Here is a 14,419-nt window from a genome sequence, read left to right on the forward strand (position 1 = left end):
CACTGTACTACAAATACGATAGGCTTAGTTTTCCTAAATTGCTTCTTTATAACATCCAGTTTGTTTTGCTGCAATCTTTTCACGTGTTTTGCAGGATTGTAGCCAAGGGTGAATACCATTATCATGAGCGAAGGTCTCTGAGAACTCATGTCTGAAGGCTGGTCATGTTGGCCCAACGATGACTTTCATTGCCTGTATCCGCCACCTTCATACTGGAATGAACTGGAACATGTTCACTCTCTGTTTCTCATGTGGAAGGACGGAACAGATTGTTTGTCTGTCTCTGTGGATCACCGAAGGCTGAACAGAACAGTTGGAAGAATATTGGATCTCACGAAGTGACTGAATCTGAAGCGGCTGACATGCATCTGCACAGCGCTTTCTTTCTGAGATTTGCTTCAAGGCAGGTTATTGTGTACAATTTTGTCCACAGTATTCCTATATTTGCCAAACGTATTTCTCTGATAGTATTGTGACTACACACGCGCAATGATCTCTCCGTCATCAGTCTTTCGCAATGATGTGGCTCACTGACGACAGCATGCATAGCCATAGATCAAATGAGCAGCTGAGGTAGTTGAATCAGAAGAATGGATCAATGCATCCTGAACCTGGTGTACTGACTATATGCACCCTCAGTAGTATTTGTAACGTGTTAACTATGAAGTATCAACATTGTCGTTGCTTCTCTTCTATGTGGGTGGTGTGAGTGAATGTCAGATGGTCTGTACTGCCATGGCCGATGGTGTTCACTGGAAGATGTTGGGTTGGACCATTGTGCCCTCTTGCAATATGCTGTTGCAGCCTGAAGGCAATGAAAAAGTTCGAATGCTGATCTGCTTTCAAGCGTAGAATGTTACATTATGTGCATTACATATTTGCATAATTCTGTTTTGTACTGGAGTGTGAATGTGCGGCAAGGGCATGCACATGTAAGTATATCGCACTGCAAACAGCCTAAGAGTTCACGTGGTGTGTGATAAGTACACTTTTGGAAAGTGCGTGCACAGTCGAATCATGTAATGTTAAAACAGCCTTCGTGCTCCTCCCTGAATGGCTGCACAAGTAGAAATCTCCGTCTTCCTTTGCTTCTTTTTGCTTGAGCTGGCATGGTGGTCGTAGAGTTGGAAATTGTCAAGTATGATAACAATTGTTGTTTGGTCTGGAGACAAGAATGCATTTGGATATTTATCCCAGGACTGCATGGCTTCCCAAACTGCATGTTGAATGCGATAGATGATTATTGTTCGGTTCAAGAAAGGACTCGTGGGTCTGTCTGGCTATTGTGAGCTCTCGCTAGTCCATTTCCATAGCACTTGCTCTGGATTCACTCGCTGGAATATTCTCCAGTATAGAACAAGAAGTTTAGAAAACCTACTGGTGATATTAGTATGTTATACTAGTTTCTCCGCACTGTACCGCAGCTTTTGTTATCACACACATGCGGGTTATATAGTTTATCTACAATCCAGCATGATGTTCTTCCAAGAACGCCCCCGACCTAGGCCCTCGGAACGACGTTCTTTGGTGTGCAACATCACTTATAGTTCTAAATCTTAGAATTACCGGTAAGCGCAGGATTTTAGTGATCACGGTTCCAAATGCATGTCATTGCACTCCACCTTTGGGACTTATTAAACATGTCATTGCACTCCACCTTTGGGATTTATTAAGAGCTGCATGCATGCCAAAGCTTGTCATAAAAGAAGAGCAGACTTAAATAGGCATCTTGTACGCATGATTTCTAACATGTAACATCCCTGCCGAAGAGTGTTCTTCCATACTACAGTAGAGTCGAGCGTCCAAGAACGTTGTGTCCAAGAGGTTATCCTGGGGTGTTCTTATTTTTCAGCCATCCGGCTGCGCTCTTGTAGCATGTTCTTAGAAACAATCATGTTAGGATCATAATTATGTATCCCGAAAGCTACCGGAAAACCAACACCGCCATTCTTTTAAACTTAAGGCGGTGGTGTTCTTAGCATTTCAGGCTGGACATTCTTGGGCAACACGTTCTTCGGCGCCTGACTCTACTGTAGTACTGTACATGAAATACAGCTGCTACAACTGTAGTAATATAGAATGCTGATTATCCGAATGATTGATTGTCCGAACTGCTCAGGCTGCATGGCAGCAGGCTGTCATCAACATGCATCCCATGATAATTTCGAGGAGCTGGAGTGTGTGCCAAAAAGAATGAGAAATGAAAGTATGCATGAGGAAATGAGTATGTTTTAGATGAGTGTTTTCCCACGCCCTTATCCGAACATACATGCACTCGATCGCCATAACCCCTGGCACACAGCACACAGCTTCAGAACCTGACAGAGTATGATATGGGTATGTCACAAGTACTCCCAGGTCCCGAAGCTTTCGTCTCAACAAAGGATCACAATCGACGACTTGTAATGAACTACATTTTGGTGGTATAAAACCGTACTTGTTTACGAATGAGTTTAAAAGCATGAGAACTATCCACAGCAGACATTCTCACTGTTCGGAGTTGCCAAAAAAGTGGTGCATGTACAAATCAGGGATGGGTACAATACAGTGTACCAACATCTGAGGTGAGTCATCAGGAAAGTGAATGTCGTCCACTCTATAAAATGGGGTCCCTCAAGAAAGATGGGATTTTGCAGCCATGGACGTTTCCAGCCAGGTGACTGTATATACAGTGATCTAAGTTATGCAAAGCTTGACATGAATGATTGGCTGGACACGTCGAAGAGAAGGAAGAGAGAAGCAGACCAACCTTACACCAGCTGAGTGTAGTGGCCCAAAACAACAAACTAATTGTGTGTGGCCTTAGAGGAGCTGGGCAAGATGTGTACAGTGAATTAAACAATACAGTAAACGTGGGAGAAGAAGTGACAAGACTGAGTATGATACACTGTGCCAGCACAGTGCACATACTAGTGCAACTGTTGGTGTAGTTACAGTTAGCCCACACAAGCAGGTCACTCGATTGTAGATACACAGAGCGCATTCTACATCATACAAAACATGTTGAGCTAGGCAGCAGTGGCTGGCATTTACCGACATGCACCAATGCCAATGCGCGGCTTGAGCAAATATTACAAGCCTCAGAACACCCATACGCCATTTTAGAGACAGAACAAGGCAATGAGTAAGCACCAAAGGATTATATGAATAGCGGCCAGGCAATAATTCAGACCACTGCTGCTAATCAAGGACTAGTTCCTAGTACTAGTATGTTGTCAGTGTACCCTGAAACGATGCAATCACAGCGAACGTGATACATGCACATCATGTTGCCTGGTTCTTGGTTAAAAGTTGTATCCTCAATGCTTGAGGTTTGTGGGGTCCCTCCAGCTTCTCAGAGTCCTGCACAAAAAAGATAAAAGCAAGTGCAGGTAGAATAATAGTAAGCTCACATAAAACCTCTTCGTCTTGCTAACAAATTTCGTGATTAAATCCACAGCATGGGACCGAAGCTACAGGAAAAAAGTTCAACCATAATAATGCAAAAAGGCAACTTAAGCTAATCATATTTTTGGCAGCAACACTATACTGTTTGTATAGGAGAGTTGGCTTGGTGCATTCATGCCAAATGAACTCCCTATAGTATTGTATTACTGTACTTCATCATTTTACTTGAGCATTCATTCCCAGTAGCCCTAATGTCTTCTAACAGAGTGCGCAAGGTACTGCATATTCGGCGCATATTTTATTTTCGGCTAATATCGGCCTGTGCATTTTTAATTCGGAAAGTGGTGGACATCACGCAACTGAATTGTAAATAAAAGGAGGTTTGTCAACTGACAACCGCATACTTTTTCGACATCACTAATAAAAGAATTTTGCGTCCAGCGCATGCGCCAGGAGTGAATAGCAACTGAATAGAGCGGTTGTCATTTATTTACTAGAGGAAACGCAAAAGGTAACAAGATTACGTAACCAAAGGTGAGAAGGCACTGAACGAACTGTCAACCTACGAATACAACCTCAGTGCAACAACGTGCTCTTTCTGCTTACACAAGCAGAAAGAGAAAGAGCATGTTGTTGCACTGAGGTTGTATTCGTAGGTTGTATTCGTAGGTTGACACTTCGTTCAGTGCCTTCTCCCCTTTTATGTACTGGGCATTTGTAGCCTAAAATTTGTTTCGCAAGGTTCAATGTGACAGTGTATACAGGCATCAGCAGTACAGGCTGAAATTTCAATGTGGCCGAGATGTGTTTTTGCCCTGGGGAGACTGCAATTTAAAAGCGTCGAAAATTTGCATACTTTACAACACAGTACTGAGCATGCGGTGAGCTGATGATGAAATGAATTGGAGGTACTAATAATGCTAAGGGATTCGGGGGTGCATCAAAGGGGTCAGCACCAAGGAATGGGATAGATTTGTGCCCAGTTCGGGTATGTATATTGGGTATAGAACGGAAATTATTGGCTAAGCCTCGGGCGACTCCTACCAGTATTGCCACCAATGGCCCATGGCTACTGATCTCTGTGATAGAAATGAGACGTGTATGTGAAACCAAAATATGGCTTTTCAAGATGTACTGTAAGACATGCTGTTATAACGAGTCGCAAATTTAACGATTGTCCAAAATTCATAGGTTAACGAGAAGATATGTTAACAATCTTGCAGTATTCTGCCATATCCACACACAGCATATATGAAGCAGTACGGCCTCAACGGATCTATTATAACGAAGAAATGTCATCCGTTAAAACGTTAGATTTGCTTCCTCGTTATATAATATATACTGTAAGACATGATTGTATATTATAAAATCATGTCTTACAGTATGTGCATTTTGTGAAGATCTGATGTAAGTCATTAGGGACACCTTGTTGGGTCTTGCCAACATTCAATTATTATGATGTTCATATCTATGCAATAACGTTAATGGAATTATCAGCAAGAATCAATAACCCCAAGAGTATGCAGCTTTGCACATGGAGTCTGCCACAACACGTTTACCAAAGTACATGAACCTAGACACGAGCTGAGGAATCAGCTGAGCTGCTGCATCATTTATGATCTGGTATAGTTTCCAGTCTCCATGGAGGTTTTTCTTGGAGACGTCGAATCTACAGTATTAGGTGTGAAGCTGTTGTACTAAACCGCAGGAGATAGACTCTATTCAGCTCGGACAACATTTCACAAGCACGCCGATCAAAGCTTGCTACACTCCCGTTTAGTGAACTTAACGGCCCAAATAATGCTTGGGTCATGAACTCATCGCTGTTGGTCTTTCGAGGGTGCCTGACAATGGTTGTTAGTGCACAGCACCAGCCGGGCCAAATGACAAGATCAGAGACATAGATCTTCCTAGTTCAATTGCTGAAAGGTGACTTGTGCAAACGTTATGTAGCAAAAGGAACTGTACTATGGCACTACACGCCATTCACAATAATCAAAAATGCCCACTTGACAAAACAGAATTTCATCAACGGAGTCCCGGGATTTTTTCTTCTGTACATATGCATTATGGAGTCATAGCATAAGGGAGACGGCACGGTAGACTTTCAGCCTAAATCATAACGAGGGCCAGCTGGGCAGCTCAAAAGAGAGCTCTATGCACTATTGGCAGAGTGGTATACATGAATAGAGAGTGACCACCCAGTGCATGAAGCTTTTCACCCTAGAAAATTTCAAAAATTAATAATGTGGGTTCAACCCTGGGCTGCCAGTGACAGTTGCCTTAACTGCCTTAGGGGCAAGTGCGATACATACATGCTCGCATATAGCATCGCTTGACTGACCCATGCTTGGGGCCAGTGAGTCAAGTCCGCAATCACGAGTTGCATAAACCACAGATCATGTAGAATCTCCATGGATCCAATCTGTGTACTGTAAAAGCAGAAATTTTCGGTGGTGTAATATTTTCGGAATTCTCCAAAATCGGCGATTCGGTGGAGGGAAATTTTCGGTAATACCCGCTTTCCAGGTAAGGGTGCTAGTACCACTAAGTAGTACCGAAAAAGTTCGGTGCATTTTTTCGGTAAAAATTGTCGGCACCGAAGTTACCGAAAATAAAACACCACTGAAAATTTCCGCTTTTACAGTACATCATTTTGGGTATCATGATCTCGTGTTGTTTCCTTGGGTGCTACGACTCCCTGACATCCATGGCACGGTATGAATTGGGCGATTTCAGCCAATCAGTAGACGTTCTGAGAGGGGTATATTCAACGATACACCCCGCTCAGTTCACAAGGGTCGCGCCAAGAGTGAATATTGGAAGGAGTCTTGGGAAAGTGCCCTGGGAGAAATGGATTGCACCATTCTATACATGTACTGCTGCGCATTCCCCATAATTTCCTCGTGCTATGTCCTCAGGAAAATATTTAACGTATACCCTTCATATACTCATAGAATAATCCAAACGTATCTGCAGTCAACCACGGGTATAACAACCCACGGATAGTGACACTATCTTCAGACCTAGTAACAATATAGCCGTATATTTTCAACCCCGTGAATGACGACAACTCCCAAATACCAACACTTTTCTCATGCCCGATCAAGGGTCGTTCGTTACTGGCAAAGTTAGCTGGATATCATGTCATGTAGTCATTATTACTTCAGGCAGGGACAATGAAATACACCCCCCCCCCCCGCCCCTTTCCTGCAGAGGGAACAGTGCTGTGTCCAGGTCCGCATGCAGCATGGAGGTGCTAGTAAGTCACTGGCATTATTTTCTCTTGTGGATCGATGTACAGTGCATGACAATGCTTCCATAACGTTAGTGGTGGTGGTGGTGGCGGGAGCATACTGCACTGCAGGGCATTACAGCACTGGCATACTATTATTTTCTTTTGCAGACGTGCCGTGCACGACAATGCTTCTATAGTGGTGGTCACGGTGATGGTAGTGGTGGCGGTGGTGGTGGTGGTGGCGGTGGTGGTGCTGCTGCTGCTGGTAGTGGTGGCGGCGGTGGTGGCGGCGGTGGTAGTTGCGGTGGTGGGAGCATTCTGCACTGCAGGGCATTAAAGCAAGCTCGATTGTGCATGCATGGTGGCGGTGGGAAAGAGGAGCCAAGGAAAGTGTGTACATATTTTTGTTGAAAGCACGAGAATTCAAAGAAAGCTGGCTGCTTCCTCTATTTCCATGATCAGCCAGCGCCTGCAGCACGAACAGTACATTGTATTACATGTATGTGCATAGACAGACAAATAAACACTAACCTGAGCATGGGTACCGCTTGTATTCGTGGTCAGGAAAGTGAAAGTACGAACGAAGGAGAAGAAGATTGTTGACCATGGCGAACAACTGCATATCCAGAGGGCACACGGCTTGCCAGAATGGGTCGGCTACATCTTCGCTAATTTTCTATCCTAACAACATTCAGCTTCGAGGTCAAGGACGACGGCATTTTTGGAAAGAAATTTCGAATTTTGGAGAAGAAGCTTGCTTTCGGAAAAATGTTCCTTTCACGCAAGGCAGCATGCCAGATCAGGCGTGTGAACCAGGTGAACTGTGTCGGCAGATCCACGTTTACGTTCCAGGCCGACAGTTTTTTGACCAAGCCGTGAATCGCCCTCGCTCTGACTCCCCCGGCTACGAAGGAGTAATTTTACAACTCTTCAGGCCAGCTACAGGTCTCTGATGCAGAGCTGCAAGTGACGGATATCGGTCATTTGCAGCCACTACTAAGAGCCTCCTGGTCGTTGCAATCTGAGGCCTCATTTACACGACAACGATTGAAAAACGTTTTTCAATCGTTTTCGAAACGTTTTTGCTGTTTACACGAAAACGATAATCGTGTACACTGGAACACTTTTTTCGGCGCGCAATGGTCACGTGCAAAAAGTTGGCCTGGCGCAGGCTGGCGGCGGCATGTTTTGAGTACAAGGCTCGTACTAGAAAAACGTTTTTGCCGTTTACACGAGAACGAAACGGAACGAAAACGATTGAAAAACACTTTGAGGCCGTTTTTCGTTTGAAACGTTTTTGAAACGTTTTTCAGCGTTGTCGTGTAAACGCTCTTATCAAAATCTGTGGAAGCGTATTCTTTTGAAAACGTTTTTGACAAAAACGTTTTTCAATCGTTGTCGTGTAAACGAGGCCTGATACATAATATACCTCCCCAAGGGGAGGGTTGAAATCAACCCGGGTCAAGAAAATCGTACAAACGTACTTCTGTGCGTATCTCGCGCCAGGTTTGAACAGCACTGCAGATGCAAATTTCGCGCGAACGGATTCACGTGACCATACAGGACTGTAGAAGTGGACTTTTGGCGGCATATCAGTATTTGACCCGGGTCAACTGTCTTTTTTTTTTTTTTTTTTACATGAAGACAGTTGACCCGGGTCAAATACTGATATGCCGCCAAAAGTCCACTTCTCGCCAAGCCAGCTGAGTAAGAAAAAGAAAAAGGAAAAAAGGCCCAACCCTGCCCGGCCAGCTATTTGGACTTACGGGGGTCGCCATGGCAAATAATAAGTACTTCGAAGTAGTAAAAATGAGCTAGTGTGGCTGTGAAAACAGTCTATATGACAATATTCAGTCAGCCATAATGGATGCCTCCGCAGCGACCACAGCTGCAGATGACGCGACAGGAGCATGGGCAGAAAACATGGATCGGCTACCACGCACACACATTACACTGGCCCGTATTAGCGCTACGCTAAGACGACACCGGATGAACGCCATGGTGAGGGAGTAGGACTCACCGGTCTTCTCTGCAAGCAACACAGCAATTCTCTTGTACAGAGCTGACGCACACTTGCTCATGCCGCCAGTCGTAGAGAACACGGCCGGGACAAACGAGGCATGCTCTACATCACGCAAGCGCTGTTCGTACGAACGCTTCTTAACGCTCACCTCTTTTGTCTATCGTACAGACTTTCAACCCGGGCTGAACTCGACCCGGGTTGAAATTTCTCATGTAAACACAGCCTTAGGCTGTGTTTACATGAGGCGTTTCAACCCGGGTTGAGTTCGACCCGGGTCAGATTTCAACCCGCCATGTGCACAAAGTGAATGGCGCGTTTACATGACGCATTGCGCTTGACCCGGGTTGAAATTTCGCCCCGGGTTGATTTCAACCCTCCCCCCAAGGGGAGGGTTGAAACCAACCCGGGTCAAGAAAATCGTACAAACGTACTTCTGTGCGTATCTCGCGCCAGGTTTGAACAGCACTGCAGATGCAAATTTCGCGCGAACGGTTTCACGTGACCATGCAGGACTGTAGAAGTGGACTTTTGGCGGCATATCAGTATTTGACCCGGGTCAACTGTCTTCATGTAAACGCTCACCTCTTTTGTCTATCGTACAGACTTTCAACCCGGGCTGAACTCGACCCGGGTTGAAATTTCTCATGTAAACACAGCCTTACAGCCCATTCCGGCTCTGCTCTCCATGTGTTCTCATCTATTACGGAAGTGTCGTATCCATACGATTGGCACGTGCCTTTTAGGCCTCTACGGGACAAATATGCCTTATTTAGTTGTTTTATTATTTATCTATCTCCCGTAAACGGGTTCATAATCGTCTTTATTTTATATTTCCCCACATGGCTCCCGCTCTTTATGCAACAGTTCGTACGCATATTTATTACGGTGATACGCTATTGCATGCGGGACCAGCAATCTCGTGGCCATGGATTTCCATGGCCACAACTAGATCATATGTATAGGATATTACCCAAGTACGAGGGTGTTACCTCCCGAATATCATCCCGACTGCGTAGCAGGAGGGATGATATGAGGGTACGGTAACACCCGAGTACGCGGGTCAATATCCTACTTATCCCAGGTACATCTACGCATTTTGGGGATCGACGCAACTGCGTTCTGAACACAATTACCAAGGTACAGCTATACCAAAAACAAGATGCTGCCTTTCTTGTCAATCCAGTCAAGGTTTGAGAGCGATGGAGCTCGGGAGACAAGTTGCATTTTTGTAGTTGGACTAGAGAATTGACGAAGATTGCACTGTTATGATACATAGTCATTTGGTTCAAAGTAAGGGCCATACTTCAAGTCACGGTGAGATACAACGTCATTGTGGATGCTGGTGCTGACTTCCTTGTCATTGGATCGGCGTGGAACTTTCAACGGTTTGGGATCGTTGCTGAACACTGTCCGTGCAGGCAGTAACCACATTGTACATATCGTCGGACATAGGCACCAGTGAGTAAAGTGCATTTCGTTGTATCAAGACTCTTGGTTGTATCACTATCGGCCACTATGCAATCAGAAGAACGTTGATCTTGTTATAATATTATAGGCATACTGGATTTGTAGCAGCATCTACGTTTTAGATTGTTCTTGTGGCAATCGTGCTGGATACGATGTCATGATAATCACTGCGGGTCGCATCTTGCATCCATATCTTATCTACATCACACATGGATTGCTGAGCTCTTCTTCTTTCACACTGTTGAATATTCTGTACAAGATTTTTCCTCTCACTTTCACGTCTTGTACTTTTCGAGTTGTTGCGGTATCTCTCCTTGCAATTACATGTAGTAATTTTCACTCGGATGGTGATACTTTGTGTAGTTTTCGAGTTTACAAAGAGTGAATGAGAACTGATGCACTTCGAAGTCTCCTTTGTGTCGTAGTGTTGAGTTGAATAGTGATTGGAGTTTGTTGTTTGTTTGTGTGGAATCTGGTTTTGGACGTAGTCGCGGAGGTAAGTTCTCTCCGTTCACTTTTACTGTACCGACGGTGCACTCTGCATTGGCATGCTCTCACCCTCTCACGGTTCTGTGTAGTGCATTTTGTCGCTGGGTTCTGATCGAAAGGACTCTAGTGGCAAGATGCATTGCATCGAATCGAGAGGGGGTGGGGGCATGCCAATGCAGGGTGCACCGTAGTAGGTACGGTAAAAGTGAACCCAGTTAATAATGAATATCATCCCGCGCGGGATTGTATTGGCTATTATTTCCCGGTCAGCAAGGCTCCTGATTGGCTGAAACAGGCCTATAGTACCGTACCATGGGATAATGCCATCTCCTTGCTTTTCTCTCTCTCTCTCGCAACTTCGTCTTCACGGCAAGTCACGACTTTCTCTCCTCTCGTTTTGATAAGTATCGTTTGATATTATGTCTGACCGCAAGATGTGAGTCTCGATGTGAAAGTATTGGCGTGTGTGCGTGTGTGTGTGTGTGGGTGTGTATGTGTGTAAGTATGTGAATGCGGGTGCTGTATATGTGAGGGCATGGCGCGGCGAGTGAGTGTGTGTCTAGGTGTGGTGTGACCCGAACATGTCTAAATCTGTCTGATGTGCGAGTGTATGTGGTGTCGGTATGTTTAATAATGTAATTGTAGTTACGGCCACCACTGCACGGCCTGTAATGGGATAGTTGTAGATTAGTCATGTTGGTGCCGCGGCTCCGGGGCCTAACTCCGGTAGGCCTTGACGGATTATGCTAATATTTTCGTGAAATTATGCTTTTCGCATTGCTGAAAAAATTGCAGAATTATGCTATTTTTATGCTAAAAGTTACCATATTATGCCGCATTATGCTCACATATGCTGCTAATGCAAAATGGTTCTGTGCAAAATAACAAGGGAATTTTTTTGTAGAGGGCGTTGTACTGTAGTAGCAAAAGTTCAACGGGGTCAACGCATCGTCCGACCTGGCTACGACCATCACTGATTGTAGTGGACTGGACATATTATCAAGGGAGTCGTAAACTTACAACTTCTTAGTGCATCTACTTGTACTTGTACTTGTAGAACATGTATAACTGTATGGAATTTGATGCGTACAGGCGGATTATTACAATTTTATGCGATTCGTATGCAATTTGCCTCGAATTATGCGATTATTCGATTTTGGCAGGAATTATGCGAAAAATTATGCTAGCATAATCCGTCAAGGCCTAAACTCCGGGCCGCCGGACTACGACAGAAGCAAATCTTTTGGCATATTCTCTACTTTTAGAAGACAGGTAGGTGGACAACCACAAAAGGTAAGTACAAGACAAAAAGGTAAGTTCCAGCTAATCGCAACTGTGCCAGGAATGGGAAGGTGGCGACTGGCTGCGCATGCCCACCGCCCTAAATGGGCGGTGAGCATGCGAGATTATGCGATACACGTCATTGCCACCCCAAATTCTTCTGTATAAGGGGTTCCTGTGCCCGCTTTGGGCATTCTGCCACCCCAACTGGCTCCTATATATGGTGGATTTGACGGTATCGCATAACCTCTGTAGCCAACGTACGAACCTGGCACAGCTGCGATTGGCTGGAAGAGGTCACGCGAACGAGCTTTATTGTCCATCGATTTGGCCTAGGCCTTTATCGCTCAATCAAGGATACCACGTGAAAGCCGCTCATTGGCCACGGCCATGGAAACGGTACGCTAAAAACCTGAATCAGCCATCATGACAGACAGAGCGTGCTTGATTTGATTTCTCACAGCGTGAAGCAACATCAGGAAGCTGCAAGATCGAAAGGTCGAATTATTCCCGGAATGACGTCAAACGGTCCTGAAATTTCGGAAACGACGTAAACGGTCCTGCTGGCCTGATTATGCCCGCGGCGGGTAGGAACCGGCGGATTCTGCTCTAAAAGGTGGAAGACTCTGCTCGAAAAGCAGTGAAATTGGCAGAACCATACAAACCTTATGGCGGGCAATTCCTCGAATTCTACTCCATTTTTTATCCACATACCAAACATGCATGAAACTTACCAGAAAAAGTACCGAATTCTGCCAATTTTTCTGCCGGCAGAATCCGCCGGACCCTAGCGGCGGGAAGACCGCCTGTTGAGTGCCTCCCCATCGCCTCTTTCCGCGCTTTCATGCTCACACCTGCCTGTTGCCCGCCACCCTCCTGGCACTTCCACTGTCGCGCCTTGGCCCACGCCAGCTTTCTCCCCATACCTCACACCAGATTTAGCGCTAAATTTGTTTATGCTTGTGGCCGTATGTGTTTATAAGCATACTGTTGGGTAGACCCGAGTATCAGTTGTCTGATGATTGCCTAGCGGCATGAAACTCAGGGTTACAACCAACCTGAACGTCCTCCGCTGAGTCTGCTATGTATCCCCTTTTATGTACTTAGTTATGGAACCTCAAAGTTCGGAAAATTGTGCCTTTTCCGTACTTGCAAGTGGCCACAAATACAACAAAATACATGAGTATCCCCATACCAAGGTGTAGACGTCGGCGGATACTGCTCGAAAATCCCACGGATTATGCTTTTCAGTATGCTGGCAATATGCTCTAAAAATCACTAAATTATGCTCAAATTATGCTTCTGGACACTGTGCTCTTTCATGTTTATAATGCCATTAAAATGTATAGAATGTGTACTCGGGAGTCGGGATCAAATGTGGACTTCCGGAGAAACCTGCTTGGAAGATCTAGTCTCAGCTATGGATAAGGAACCAGGATACAGCTACTTCTATATAAAGGTTTTGTCCGACCCGCCCTGGAACACGCCACCTCGGCCTGGTCCTATGCCATCACCAAAGCTGAGCTGGAGCGTTTAATTAAATATTTTACAAGCCAGAGTAGCTAGGAAGTATTTGCTACGTAAAAAAGTCAATGTAGATAGATGCGAAACGAAATGCCAGTTAAACGCCCTTTGTGACTTAGAGTCCTTGCACTTTCGCAGACAAGTATCAGCTCTTGTTACTCTATTTAAACTTATACATATCTCCAGAACACCTCCAACATTTTCACCTTTCACTGTCTTCAAGTCCAAGAAGACCAAACAAACTTAACATCAATTATCAGTTTATCACGGTAGGCGTTTTTCTTTCCTCTTTTCCAACAAAGCTGCAATGCTATGGAATTGCCTACCGCCTTCTCTTACCTCTATAACCAGCCTCCCAGGATTCAAGCATTCTCTCTATCAGCATTTTCGCCGATATATTCATTACACTGCAGCATTTTCGCCGATATATTCATTACACTGACGGTATCCCAACTCAGTCCTTAATCACCAGATTTTGTATGCTTCGATCTATTTCAGCCTATCCTCGATTAACTGCTCCCTCTACATAAAGTTTTCATTTCATTCTTCTTGCAGGAGATCCCCTCGACAGGCCAGGCCCAAAGCCTTTGGGAAATCTTTAAAGTTAAATATAGAAAAATACAAATACATGTAGGCACTGCAGCATCCATACAAGCATAATTATGTACAGAAATAATAGAACTCTGGACGGGGAACTTTTGACCTTTGACGCCCTAAACATTAGACATCTGTTACATTTACAGTGTAGATCAGGCCCTTTCACGGAGCCGTGCCAGATATATCGTGGTCGTGGTATGGTACGACTCCCTGCCGAGTCCCGGGTGTAGATCTATTAAATTTTATAGGAGGATTCCCTTGCCTTTGTAACAAACAACGGACTCTGGACGGTGAACTTTTGACCTTTGAGGCCCTAGCGGTTTTATGCAGCACTTATGCTGAAGGATCAACTAAATTATGCTCGGCAATGCTATTTTTCAGAAAGCCGTGATTATGCTCAAAATTATGCCGGC

The 14,419-nt window shown here is 44.9% G+C and overlaps 1 long non-coding RNA gene across 1 annotated transcript; it reads right to left on the reverse strand.

The window, feature by feature from the left end:
* Positions 1-2,397: 2,397 nt before the first annotated feature.
* On the reverse strand, positions 2,398-7,562 carry LOC135820623 (uncharacterized). The gene is made up of 2 exons (XR_010554144.1): positions 7,157-7,562; positions 2,398-3,342 (listed from the first exon to the last, which is right to left on the reverse strand). It is a non-coding gene; the product is annotated as an uncharacterized LOC135820623 (long non-coding RNA).
* Positions 7,563-14,419: the final 6,857 nt, after the last annotated feature.

This window comes from Sycon ciliatum, chromosome 7, assembly GCF_964019385.1.
Source record: "Sycon ciliatum chromosome 7, ocSycCili1.1, whole genome shotgun sequence".
NCBI classification, from domain to species: Eukaryota; Metazoa; Porifera; class Calcarea; order Leucosolenida; family Sycettidae; genus Sycon; species Sycon ciliatum.